This window comes from Penaeus japonicus, unplaced genomic scaffold, assembly GCF_977035675.1.
Source record: "Penaeus japonicus unplaced genomic scaffold, GWHDUDI00000001_assembly GWHDUDI00000028, whole genome shotgun sequence".
In the NCBI taxonomy this organism is placed as follows: domain Eukaryota; kingdom Metazoa; phylum Arthropoda; class Malacostraca; order Decapoda; family Penaeidae; genus Penaeus; species Penaeus japonicus.
The window spans coordinates 23,670,279-23,682,778 of record NW_028234430.1 but is presented as its reverse complement, the minus strand read 5'-3'; the positions used below and the strand labels follow the sequence as shown (position 1 = coordinate 23,682,778).

At 49.5% G+C, this 12,500-nt stretch overlaps 1 protein-coding gene and 1 long non-coding RNA gene across 20 annotated transcripts in view; both read right to left on the bottom strand.

The window, feature by feature from the left end:
* The window catches only part of LOC147468535 (uncharacterized), a 22,021-nt gene extending 21,774 nt beyond the window's left edge, over positions 1-247 (bottom strand). The window contains exon 1 of the long non-coding RNA XR_015192453.1: positions 1-247. This exon is cut by the window's left edge and continues 4 nt beyond it. This is a non-coding gene — a long non-coding RNA (uncharacterized LOC147468535).
* LOC122251860 (dystrophin, isoforms A/C/F/G/H-like) overlaps positions 1-12,500 on the bottom strand; it is a 1,045,059-nt gene that overhangs the window by 52,047 nt on the left and 980,512 nt on the right. The window lies entirely within an intron of this gene.

Sequence of the window (12,500 nt, the reverse complement as noted above, 5' to 3'; positions counted from 1 at the left end):
GCGTCGCTTGGCCAGCACGAGGCGCGGGCGTGAGTGCGCGCGGGACGAACGTTCACATGGATGCTCTCCACACCGCGTCCACCACAACACTGCCTGGTGAGCCGCGGCCAGGCGGAGGTGGCGGTCGGGCGCTGTCGTCATGGCCCCTCTCTCCCTCTCCCTCTCAGCCTCCGTCACTCAGAAGACCGACCACGGGCGGCGGCCGGGGCACCCATCGATGCCGTAAACGTCGCCCATACATTAACAACCTCACGATTTGATGCGATCAATCACTGTTAACTACTGCTGACTCGTCGGCGTCTCTCACGGATCGAGGCGAGTCATGCAGCATTGTTTGTACCGAAAGGCGCCTCCCGAGGCTCCTTGCAGACTGCACCGTGAAATGAAAATCCAAACCGCCTTGGGGAAAGTCTTCGTAATCCTACCCATAATAGATTTAAGGGATGGCGTATAATGTCCGGTTTGCAGAGTCTTTTCAAAATCAGTCGGTGTGAACTGTCGTGCGCAGACAAGCCCGTGTTCCTAAACCGGCCTCCCTGCCACCTTCAATTAACTGCAAAGAAGCGTCTTCTATCTTTTCTCGTGTGTCTTATAAGTCACATCCGACGACAACATACACACACGCGCGCACATAAACATGCTCACACATACACAAACATACATATATATATTTACATATATAATTCAGGCGAATGATGAGGAGGAAGAACACATGAGAGAGGGAGGGAGGGAGGGAGGGAGAGTGGGAGAGAGAGGGAAAGGGAGAGGGAGAGGGAGAGGGAGGGAGAGTGGGGGAGAGAGAGAGAGAGAGAGAGAGAGAGAGAGAGAGAGAGAGAGAGGAAAGAGGGAAAAAGGAGAGAGAGAGAGAGGAAAGAGAGAGAGAGAGAGAGAGAGAGAGAGAGAGAGAGAGAGAGAGAGAGAGAGAGGAGAGAGAGGGGAGAGGAGAGGGAGAGAGAGGAGAGAGAGAGAGAGAGAGAGAGAGAGAGAGAGAGAGAGAGAGAGAGAGAGAGAGAGAGAGAGAGAGAGAGAGAGAGGGGATCCGTAAAAGAAAGAAAAAAAAAAAAAGGATTAGGTGAGCCAAAAACGAGAGGGCGAAGGATCGAAAGAAGGAGATGAAAGGAGATGAGAGGGCGGTGTTCGGATGCTGGAGGGGGTTGGGGGCAGCTGGGCGGAGGACGGCGCCGAGGTGGGTGTTGGCCCACAAGGTGATGGTTGGCCTCACCACGGCGGCCCTACCACGCCTGTTAGTACCCATACCCTCTCCGTCTCTCATTCTATTCTTCCCTAAATTATTGTCTTTTCTTTCTTATTCCTGCTTAATTCTTTCATACTTCTTCCATCTTCCCTGTATCTACATCTTCAAAAAAATCTAGGTCCTTTTTTAAACATCTTGCTTAGTCTTTTTTTTTAAATATCTTTCTTACTCCATAGCTCTTGCTCCAGTTTTCGTCATGTCCACACCTCATCCCCCAATCTCCAAACCACATACAGTCTTAAAAAGGGCTCATGCTCACCTAATATTCCTTATGACACATCTGATGAAGCTCCGCCTTCCTTTCACGACCAATAATTAACCCAGAGCATCATCTTCCCCGGAATCGGTAAGATCACTCCGTTCTTTATAAATTCTTCGCGTCTTGGGGCTCCTACAGACCCGTCGGTGGTCGGAATTCAAGATAAAAAAGAAAAGCAAAATATATAAAGAAAAAAAAAATATGGTATAAAAGATACAAACCGAATAATTATTTTCGACGTCCCTGAGCACGGCCTCGCTGGCGGAGCCCAGGGCATGCGCAAGCACTATTTAAAATCATTTTACCTGCGGAAGATCGCCACCGCCACCTACTGACGCTCCGACGCCGTTCTGGTCGCCGCCCTCCCGCCCTAATTATCTCTGCTCCCCGCCTACCCTCGTCCTAACCAACCGCGCCCACGCCCACCCACGGGTCTCCCTGCACACCCACTTTTATTGCAGGCGAACCTCGTAACGAGTACAAGTGACCAGCACGTCCTGAAAGTGTATTTTTTGTTTACTCTTCTAAGAGTTATCTCATACAAGAAGATAATTAATCTTGAGATACATTCACCTACAAGGAAGGAGGGAGGGGGGCGGCCGCTTGTTATCCTCATGCTGTCATAATCCACTTCATGGACGTCTTCCTATCTCCCGGACGAAGACTTAAATTAAGCTTGCATCAAGAATTTATAATCATGGTTGCATAACCTGTCGTGGCAGTATTTGTAAACATTAAATGATCAAGATCAAGAATGGCGACACAATAGACTAGTCAGGTAAAAATAACAACTGCGAAGATAAGTCTCACGCACAGGGGAAATGTCAACAAGCAAGAAGTTTGTCGTATTGCGCTGCGGGTGTCCGGTTGTTGCGACACGATGAAATCTTTTCCGTATCTTGATCAGGTTGCCGATATCCGGCGCCAACATGTCGGCATTAATATTAGGACGCCAGTAAAAGCCACCAAAACGTTGGCTCCATGCCTTTAGCTGCCTGGATCACTTGTCGTCCGGCAGATAGCATCCGCTAGACACAGATGTCGTACGATAAAATGCTGATCTGCGGCGCGCCCTCTGCCTGTCTTCCGGAAGAACATGGAGGCCATGATCACCCGCAAAGTCCTTCCATCTCTCCAAACACGTTCAATCGCCACCATTACTCAGGTGCCATCAATCCCCCTCCCCCCTCCCCCACATCAGCCCATCACGCGGCGCGACACTAAATCAGCGTGCTAACCTGGCCCGGCTCCGATGACCATCAGAAATCGCCTTTGCCATATATGCTCGTCGGCACCCGAGACCTGTTGCTGCTCTTGTCCTCTGGATCCCGGCCGCTCCCTCACGCCCTCGGATGCCTCCGCACCCGTAAGGGACAGGGGGAGGGTCGGCAGTCCGTGGTTTACAATTTTTAATAATCTAATACTTCGTCTAATTAATTATCTTATTCATTAATCAACGGACAAGTGGCAAAACAAGTCCGGACGACCCCGTTTCTCAATAAATATTGCTTGCAATTTTTGACTCGTTTGTTGCGTTAACGTTATCATAAGTAAAAGGCGAAACCAACCGTGTGAAACCAAGGTGAGATATCATTTGTTAAACACTATAAGTAACGCCTTTGAAGCCACAAATAAAAACGTGTTCCGAGCAGTAAGATCCTCCAGTGTCTAGCAGCTGTCGTATAGTAATAGGGGAGGGGGAGGGGAGGGATCTGCCGGGTTGAGGGGAGGGGGGGAGGGGGGTGAGGGGGGCGAGGGGGGCGAGGGCGACCTTGTAAACGCACGATAAGACGCGAGTGTCAACACCACCCCCTGGGAGACGTGTTCCTTCCGACTTATTTGGAGCTCTTACGCCCTCGTGATGATCCATAAATCTCGACGCGAACCGAGGCTCAAGGCGGCCCGGTTCATGGCATGAGGCATGGGCACACTGGATTAAAGAGTACCTCGCTTCGGGACAGCTCAGGATAATGGTTAGCTGGATAATACCGAACATTCCTGACTGAAGACACTTCAATTTCGTGTAGTTTATACCGGCCTGACTAACAGACTTACAAAGGTCAGAATTTGCATCGCCAAGACTAAGCACCAACGCACGAATTCTTATGCGTGGTAACGATGCAAAAGCTAGCCCTTGCCCTTTCTCCGTTTGTCCGTATCCCTTCCCCTACCCCCCCCCCCTTCCCCTTGCCCCTTCCCCACCATTGAAGTGGATGAAGCGAGAGCGGAAGTGTAGTAGCTACTGGGAGTCACGCCTTCGATAAGGGGGCACCTGAACAAACCAGGGCGCTGTGCCGAGCCCCCGACGTGTACAGGAGCTCCCCTTCATGTGTAAATGTAGGCCAAGAACGGGCGTCTGTGAAGGGTGATATGCGGCGACGAGCGATTACGAGGGCGGAGATATGAGCGGAGGAATGCTAACAAATGGATGAGGGCGGATACGGGTTGCGGTGGCTACAGGGTGATAGCGCTAATAAGGCCTTAACACTAGGAAATAAGTTAAAGTAACAGGAAAAAAGTCAGAAATTTTGCTGACAAGACAGAGGGTGAGCGGGTGAGGCGACAGTCACTCTCCAGGGGTGACTCACCGCGGCGGGGACGTACGACACTGTCACCACGCATGGAATAATAACCACTGAGTCACGTGATGACGGCAGTGTCAACCACTCGCCACCCCCACCCCACAACCTAACCAACGCACACAGGACCCCGACAAGAGAGTTACGATTATCCACACGTCTCCCTAACTGTATTTACCGTCACGGTGGTGACGCTATGAATCGACATGACGTGACTGGGTATCTTGCGAAGAAATATTAAAGCTAAATATTAAAGTACCGGCAGCGATTGGGTATTCACAGCATCGTTTGGACTTGAATGGCGTGGAAAAAGAAGAGGAGGAGGGAATATCGGAGAGGCAAGAGGGAGGGAGCGAGGGCAAGGGGCAACTGGATCACAGAATGTTATCAATGCGCCTCCCGAAGAGTTGCCAGCCGAGCAGCCGACTCTGAATGCTGATCAGTTGACCCCCTGTCATGGCCGGCTTCCTGCCTCCCCCCCCCCAACACTCTATCTTCCTCACTAACGTCATGATAGAGAAAAATTGCAAGAGCGATCTCTTAACGATTTAGTGCTTGCAAGACGATTCAGAATATATAGAGGATCTTCAGGAAGCTTGGAAGACGCCCCTCTGGTGCATCTGTCTGATACCTCTACAGGGGGCGATGCGTTGCTTATAATTATCTTTTCTTATAATCATTAATCAATAGCTGATAGATTAAATTATAAAACGTTTGTAATCGCTGACGTGAGAAGCAAAATTAAAGCCATAAACATCAGGAAATATAACTCAGCGTTCAAGACTACTGGCGGTGGTGGTAGTTACAGCGCTGACAGAATGACTTCATCTCCCTGCACCTCCTCATCCCTCCTCCTTTTCATCTGTCAACGTCTCGGCAAGGGATCGGCAACAGAGAGAAAAATTACAGGCCAGGTGACGAGAGGGTAAGAGGAGGGACAGAAGCAGGACGTTAGAGAGGGATGGGGAGGAGGAGAGGGAGAAAGAAGGAAGAGTGACCATATGCGCAATAATCCTCAAGGGAAGGTCTGCATAATGGAAGTGTTGCAAAGGTGCCACTTGACAAGGGCCAGGAGCTGAGAGCGTTAAGTTGAGTGAGATCCGATGCTCGTCCCCATGCTGGTGTCGCTTCAGATATTGCTAGTTGCTCGTCCCTGCCGATGACAGTGCTCCTAGCCCGGTGTTGTTCTTGGCACTTCTGCCGTGATGTTGCGACGAGATGATGTGAGATGAGCCTCTTTGGTGAACAGTGTCGTTGTCTGTACCCGAGTTCGAGTTGTTTTGGTTGGTGCCAGTAATGTTGTGGTGGTTGGCACGACTAATGATCTCAGACCGCTGGCGTACACGTTCAGGTATAGTAAAAGCCTCCCACGGAGACAGCGGCTCGACACAAAGAGGCAGCGGTAAGGCTCCCTCGTATATATGGACATTTCCTCCTCCAGGGGCTTACCTGGAGGCGCCAGGATTTGTGCCAAGAATGCTAACGTAATAAACATGGATAAGAGAAGAGATGTATGTAAATACACAGATACACTGACATACGGTTTGGTGGGTTTTCTCCTTTGAATTCGGAGGCTACACAAGAGACCCGAATTATACACAAGGTAATAACATTAAGCACGTGGAACACACACATAAAAAGGACTCACGAGGAAAACTTGGATCAAACTGCTAAGTGAGGATGACTCAATGAAAAACAAATGAAGGTGAAAAAGTGCAAAGCTGTCATATAAAAAGCGAATCATAAACAAACAAAAATACACGATTGAAAAACACTGCACCATCTGAAAGCATCAACTAAAAATATAAATTGCTACGTGGGCGGCCCGGCTGCACTTTACTGGAGCTCTGATAAGCGGGGCCGACAAGATGCAGCGCCGTTAAAGCGTGCCACACCCGTGTCTCTGAATGACTAACGTTGCTTCACGAACGCATGATTTATAAAAATTATCCCCACATATGGTTCATGAACCATGATTATATTCTCCGCCCGGAATCTTTGCACCGCGGGAGAGTGAGGAAGAAGCGCTCGACATCTTGCGATTGGCGGGTTCATCTCCCCTTCTGCCCTCACCGTTCAACCTTTTCTCTCTCCTCCCTTTAGTACAACTCCCTTCTCCACCTCCTCCCTTTCCACGATCTTCGTACTTCTAAATCTGGAGGGGAGATAAGGCTAGTACCAGTAAGTAACTCGAATAAGTCACTCCGCAGGTCTTATCAAGAAGTAAAAGAATTAAAAGAGAGTAGAGTAGAAATAGAGAGAGCCAAGGATGAGGAAAAATGAAAAAAGACGGAGCCAAAAATAAAAACGGTCATGAAGGAGGAAAATTGGATACAAAAATTTTATACTAACAAGAAAAGAAATCCTGCATGGCTGACTTGCTCATCTGCTTGCTGGTCGTCCCAAAGAGGTTTTTTCCTATAACATCGTTCTCAGGATACCCCCCCCCCCATCCCTGCGTGGGAAGAAGTTACGCTCCTCATTCAAAGGCAGAGATTACGACCAATTACCCATCCAGCCCCTTCCTCCTCCCCTTCCCCTTTCCCTTTCCCTTTCCCCTCTCTCCCCACATTCATGTTCCCTTCCCCTCCCCTCTCCGACGAGCAAATCCCCCCTCCCCTGTCCCTAGTCATGATCATGGAGCAGGCGATTTGATTCCATTATAGATTATAGGCCGGCAAAGTCAGATGGAAAAAGGTCATAGTAATAAATCACCGAAGCCATTTAAATTACTATCTCGGCTCTTAATGACCAGGATCGCCATGGGACCCCGTGCGGTTGCCAAGGGAAAGAAGAAGGGTTGAAGGGTGGCAGGATGGCAGGGTGCGTGCATGAGGGTTGAAAATAGGGTATACCAAAGGGGAGAAACAACGAGAGGGAAGGAGAGAGGGAGACAAGGGCATGTGGGTTTGAGATAGGGTGTAGCCAAGGGGAACGGAGAGAAGAAGGGTTGCCAAGGGTAGGGTGAAGGGGAAAGGGCGGCAGGGTACGTGCACAGGGTGTCGCGAGGGGGAGAGACGTAGAGAGGGGGGGCGATACAATGAATGCGTCGCCAAAGGACAGATGGGTAACGAGCGACGCGGAGGGGGAGGGGGATAGGTACAATGAGAGGGGTGTGAGCACATGCAAACGAAGGAGCTGAAACAGGGAGCGGCGAGATAGGCAAATGGATGGGGTATGCAAGAGCAGAAAGGGGGAGGGGCGGCAGATGTCGGGCAAGGCGGAAGGAAAGGGGGAAGAGGAAGAGGGTGTGAAGAAAATATAATTGAAAGTAATTTGCGACTACAATGGGGATAAAAAGAAATTGTTGCGAGCACATTTTTCCCTCTATCAACACCAGGGACCAACGTCGCCGCCACTCCGGGTGCACTAGAACAACAAACGGATTCTGAATGATGAAGATGATTAACTAAAAAGAAAAGAAAAGGAGGAAAAAAAGAAAAGAAAAAGAAACGTGCTGTCGCTCCGAAATATGGACGGACTTGGTTGGGCTAATCCCCCCTCCCCCCACACACACACAAAAGCCACGACACACGACCCTCGTCAATAAAATTAGGTCGCCAGCCCTGACCAATCAAGATCAGGCCCTAAGCTCATGCGTATCGTAGCTCCGCGGGCGAGCGACGCCCCCGGGCCGCGGCGCAGATTGCTTAAACACAGGTTGCGCCCGCCGGAAAAAAATGTGCGACTGTTGGAGTAACGAGATGGCAACGAGTGGTTCGCGCCCCTCGCCACGCCACTCGCAGGGATGGGAAAGGGCTATTCATAGAGGCAATATCGCAAGGCTACAAGGCGTCTTCACATCCATCATCAGCTTTACGACTGGGGTGTGAAAGAGACTATTAATCGCAAGAAAATAAACAATAACAAAATCTCCGGAATGGCAACAGCAGAGGAACGCGAGAGAAATCATCTTCTCTTTCTTAAAACACCAATGGCGGATCAGGTTGTGTTAATATTCTGTATCCGAGAGGGACTCTTGGATCAGATCATTCAATGTCCCTCCACAAACACACTCCCCAATACACACCCACAGACACATACTGATACATGCATGCAGACACACTGACAAACAAACACACACACACACATTCGCACATGTACAAGAATCACACTCATGGGATGCATAAGGACACGCTTTACAAACAAATGAAAAATAAAATCATTGTCAACTTCACGTGCTTCCAATCTGCAAATCCTAAGATACAATCTCTTCTAGATCCCACTACTGAGACGAACACTATGGGAAGGGCCGGCAAGTGTCAAGTTGCAAAAGGTTCAAACGAAAGAACTACGATTCGCCATGATTTAAATCTCCCTTTGGAAGTGAAATCAGATCACAAAGATGTACAGAGAACAGTGATACATAAGACACAGGCGATACATAAAGAGGGAACAAGGAGCCCACGAACACCTACAGCTGCGGAGAGAAGGGGGAGTAGGCGAAGGAAGTAAAATAAGAAAGAACGCCAGACAAATTAAGAGAAAATGGAGTGTGGGAGGTAAATGAGCGCTAATATCCACCAACGGACGAAAACAATGCAACGCCACGTGCAACGAGGAGAAGGACCCAGCCATGGAGGACTTGAAACACTCCTAAAAGCGCTGCCGACAGGGATGGCGATTATGATCCTCTGATAAAAGAACTTGAAGAGGATGAAAAAAAAAGAAGGAAAGGAAAGGAAGAGGAGCGAAAATAGCTAAAAAGGGGGAAAGGAATGAGCGAAAGGTTCGTGAGAGAGAGAGGCATGCAGGGACGGGGTTGGCTGTCAGAGCCCCTACTTTCATGCGCTGTAAAGAGCTGAACTGCCTCGAAAACACGGTTTTTGCTGATCTTATCGTCGGCGGTTTTGGGTAGACTCTAATTGTCGATCGTTCAACACACAACCGGCATAATAAACGGGGTCTCGCCACAATAAAGTACTTTGTGGCAAACCTATGTACTTAGCTAGTTCCTTCCCTCCACAAACTTACGAACAGCCAGGTATACACACGACCTTCCTCCCTTCAGGCAACATGGAATGTAATTGGTGGCATATTAAATGCCTCATTAAACACGGCTGACCGACGCACTCGGCGCCATCTGCTCCATAATTGTGGCCTTTAGGTTCCACGTCTCGTTTAGCGTGATGGACAAGCATACTGAAACAAAGTCACAAATTAGGTCGAGCGCTATACACACATACATACACACACAGACACACACACACACACACACGGGCACGCATGACATTAGCTGCGACTGCATTGTTCCCATTCGAAACGATGAGTCATGCAAAACAAAAAATACATTATGCTCGTATACAAGCATGATCCCAGTTTTTAGAAGCGGCTAATATTTGGCTATGTCATGCCTAGGTCAACCGTAGACGTGGCAAAGGAATCCAGCAATGGCAACATAGCGTATCAGTCTAAAAGATGAATGCAAAAGTGCTAAAGAGCAGAGACCGATGAAATACACGAGGGCTTGCCAACAAGGAAGGACGTAAAACACAGCGACGGAAGCCATAAAACTTGCATAAAGTGAAGATAGTGTGACGTCACTGCAGTTCGAGGAGCTGTTTCACGTCCATAAGTCTTTCAGGATCACAAGAACACGCGAAACCCTCACCGCCCACGTGACCAGATCCTACACAATACACCAGACAAACCATGACTGGCCCCTCCCTCCTCCCATCCTCGGGGGTGAATGAGAGAGGTCCCCCAGAGACCCCCTACCCCCACCTCTTCGTCCCCGCTCGGCCCGGTCCAGCAGCCAGGCTCCATTCATAAATATCAGGCCACTTTCACCTCTGCAGCTACCCCACTTCCATTCTTACCCACAGTGCCCGTGGCCTACCCTCGCGCTCGCATTCATGCCAACACTCTTCATGACTTCGTAAAGAACACACTTCTGTTTTGATTCCTTCATTTTAAACTTCCTACCCACTCCACTTCTTCGCGAGAGAGTGTTCGTCACGGCATGGCAACACAAAGTGCCCTCAGTCGTGACATTCCTATATACTCCGTCTCGGTCGTAGTTGTTTCTTACCGTTGTTTTTTTCCTTCTTTCCCCGTGTATTTTTTCCTGCCGTAAACCCTTATCGCGTCCGGCATTTTCCCCGCTAAGTGCACCGTAGCTGTCACCGGAGGCTACGAGCGCGGCGATCAACGACTTCCCCCGCGAGGGATCGACTGGCCTTCAACTACTTTTGCTGCACTTTTTCCTACATGACCGGTAACGACACTCATTAAGAACAGAGGAACTAACCATCCCCACCCATGTTCAAAAAGGGAGAAATTGAAAAAAGGAAAAGAAAAAAGGGTAGCAGTTTCCCGACTCTCCCTCCTTCCTCTCTTCACATAATTTCTACCATCAACTCTTTTCCTCTTCCTCTCTCAGAAAACATCTCTCAACAAAGACACTCCTCGCGGAAAGATCCTGTCGCCGAAGACTCCCCCAGGGCGCCCTACGATGTCCCTTGGAACATACAAGGTTAATGCCAGGCCGGCTGTTGTCCAGGGCTCGACTTATCACCGGGGGGCGAGCGAGGGGATGGGCGGGGAGACAGATGGGCAGGGAGGAAAGCGAGGGGTAGGCCTATGCCCTAGCGTTGCGCAAGGTGCCCGTGGGACTCATGGTAATTAAAGGACGAGGGGTACAAGGGGAGAGGGTGGGGGTGTGGAGGGGTTGAGGGTAGTCCACTCGAAGCTACACGTTTTCGGTGCCTAATTGGGAGGTGACCGACGCGAACTCTGCTGACTAACCTCATCTCGCTTGCGGGAGATACACGCCATGTGCACGCTGCTCCAGGGTTACATTTACCCCTATCAGCACTACTAGGATATAAAGGTTGATGATGCCTGTTAAGTCATTAAAAACGATCAAAGAAGCACAGAAGCTGGAGAAGGATAAAGACAAACAAGGACGGAAACACATCCATTTTGATAGATACGCGTTTATCGACGGAACAGACAGTAAAGCCTGATAGTAGGCGAAAGAAGAACGAAAGCCCCACTAGCAGCGAAACGGGAGAGGCGTGGATTTGGGTGGCGTCGGAGGTAGTACGTAGCCAAACAGAAGCTTCGAGAAGGTACTACCTAACAATTAGCCGCGAGGGCACAGTACCCAAGGGTTCCGCCGCCGCCCCGCCATCTGGTGAGCACCACAGGACATGGTACTACAAAGTATGGCAAAGCGAAGTACAAATAAAGTATAGCCCGTTCTAGGCTACGCTGCACATTCCGTATAACACATGGCAGAATCGTGGAAATTCTCTCATAAATAAAACCAAAAAACATATCTTTGCCATCCAGCTCAGTGGATACAAAATGCCTCGAAAAGCATAAAGCTCACAAGCATTCTTCAACGTACAATAATTCAGCGAGAACATCCACTTCCCGCCATTTGCCGCAGTCAGAGGCAATCACCAGCAGTAGTCAACATTCCTCGCTAAACGTCCCAATCCAGAGGAGCGGCGGGAATGAAGTGGGCGGAGAGAGGAGAGTTGAAGGAGTGGAGGGACGTCAGGCAACATGCGGTGCACGGGGCGAGAGGTTTTCGCGGCAGAACACTCCGATGGCAATGATGTTTCGCTCTCATGCAACTGCGTGTTCACATGATAAAAAATCATCTCTATCTCCCCCTCTGTCTACCTTTCTGTCTGGCTCTCTCCTCTCCTCTCCTCTCTCCCTCTTTCTTCTTCTCCATTTCTCTGTCTATATATGTCTCCTCCTTATTCTCCTCCCCAATCTCTCTCTTTATTTCAAAAAGCAAAACTTCTCTCAGAAACAACATAAATAGTGAATCCCGTGAGAGAAATCTTGCTACACTGCCCAAAGTACACCATTCATTCAGCAGTAAAACGCAGGCGTCTGTGTAAACGTTTGTGTGCGCGTGTGTACAAAGACGAATTCCACTTTCTCCCACTACGTGCACACATCCACACTAGCGGCTCACGGTCACAGCCGCCCTCGCGTTACTCGTGCTCAAGCCAGGGCCAGATGTTCCGCCTGGCTACACTCTCAGCAGCCCGTGCCCCCTGATTTTTTTTTCTTTACCTCTCTTTTAATATATCTTTCACTCTCCCTCTACAATCTCTCTGTTTCTCTCCCTCTCCCTCCCTCCCTCCCTCCCTCCTTATCTCTCTCTCTCTCTCTCTCTCTCTCTCTCTCTCTCTCTCTCTCTCTCTCTCTCTCTCTCTCTCTCTCTCTCTCTCTCTCTCTCTCTCTCTCTCTCTCTCTCTCTCTCTCTTCTCTCTCTCTCTCTCGCTCTCCTTCTTTCTCTCTCTCCCCTTCTTCCTCTCCTTATCCTTTTCCCCCTCTCTCTCTCCCTCCCTCTTTTTCCATGTAGCAATTCACTAGCTCGGACCCGCCGTGTCCTCAATTCCTCGTTTCGGTGTTTTGAAATAACAAGAGGCTCGAGACC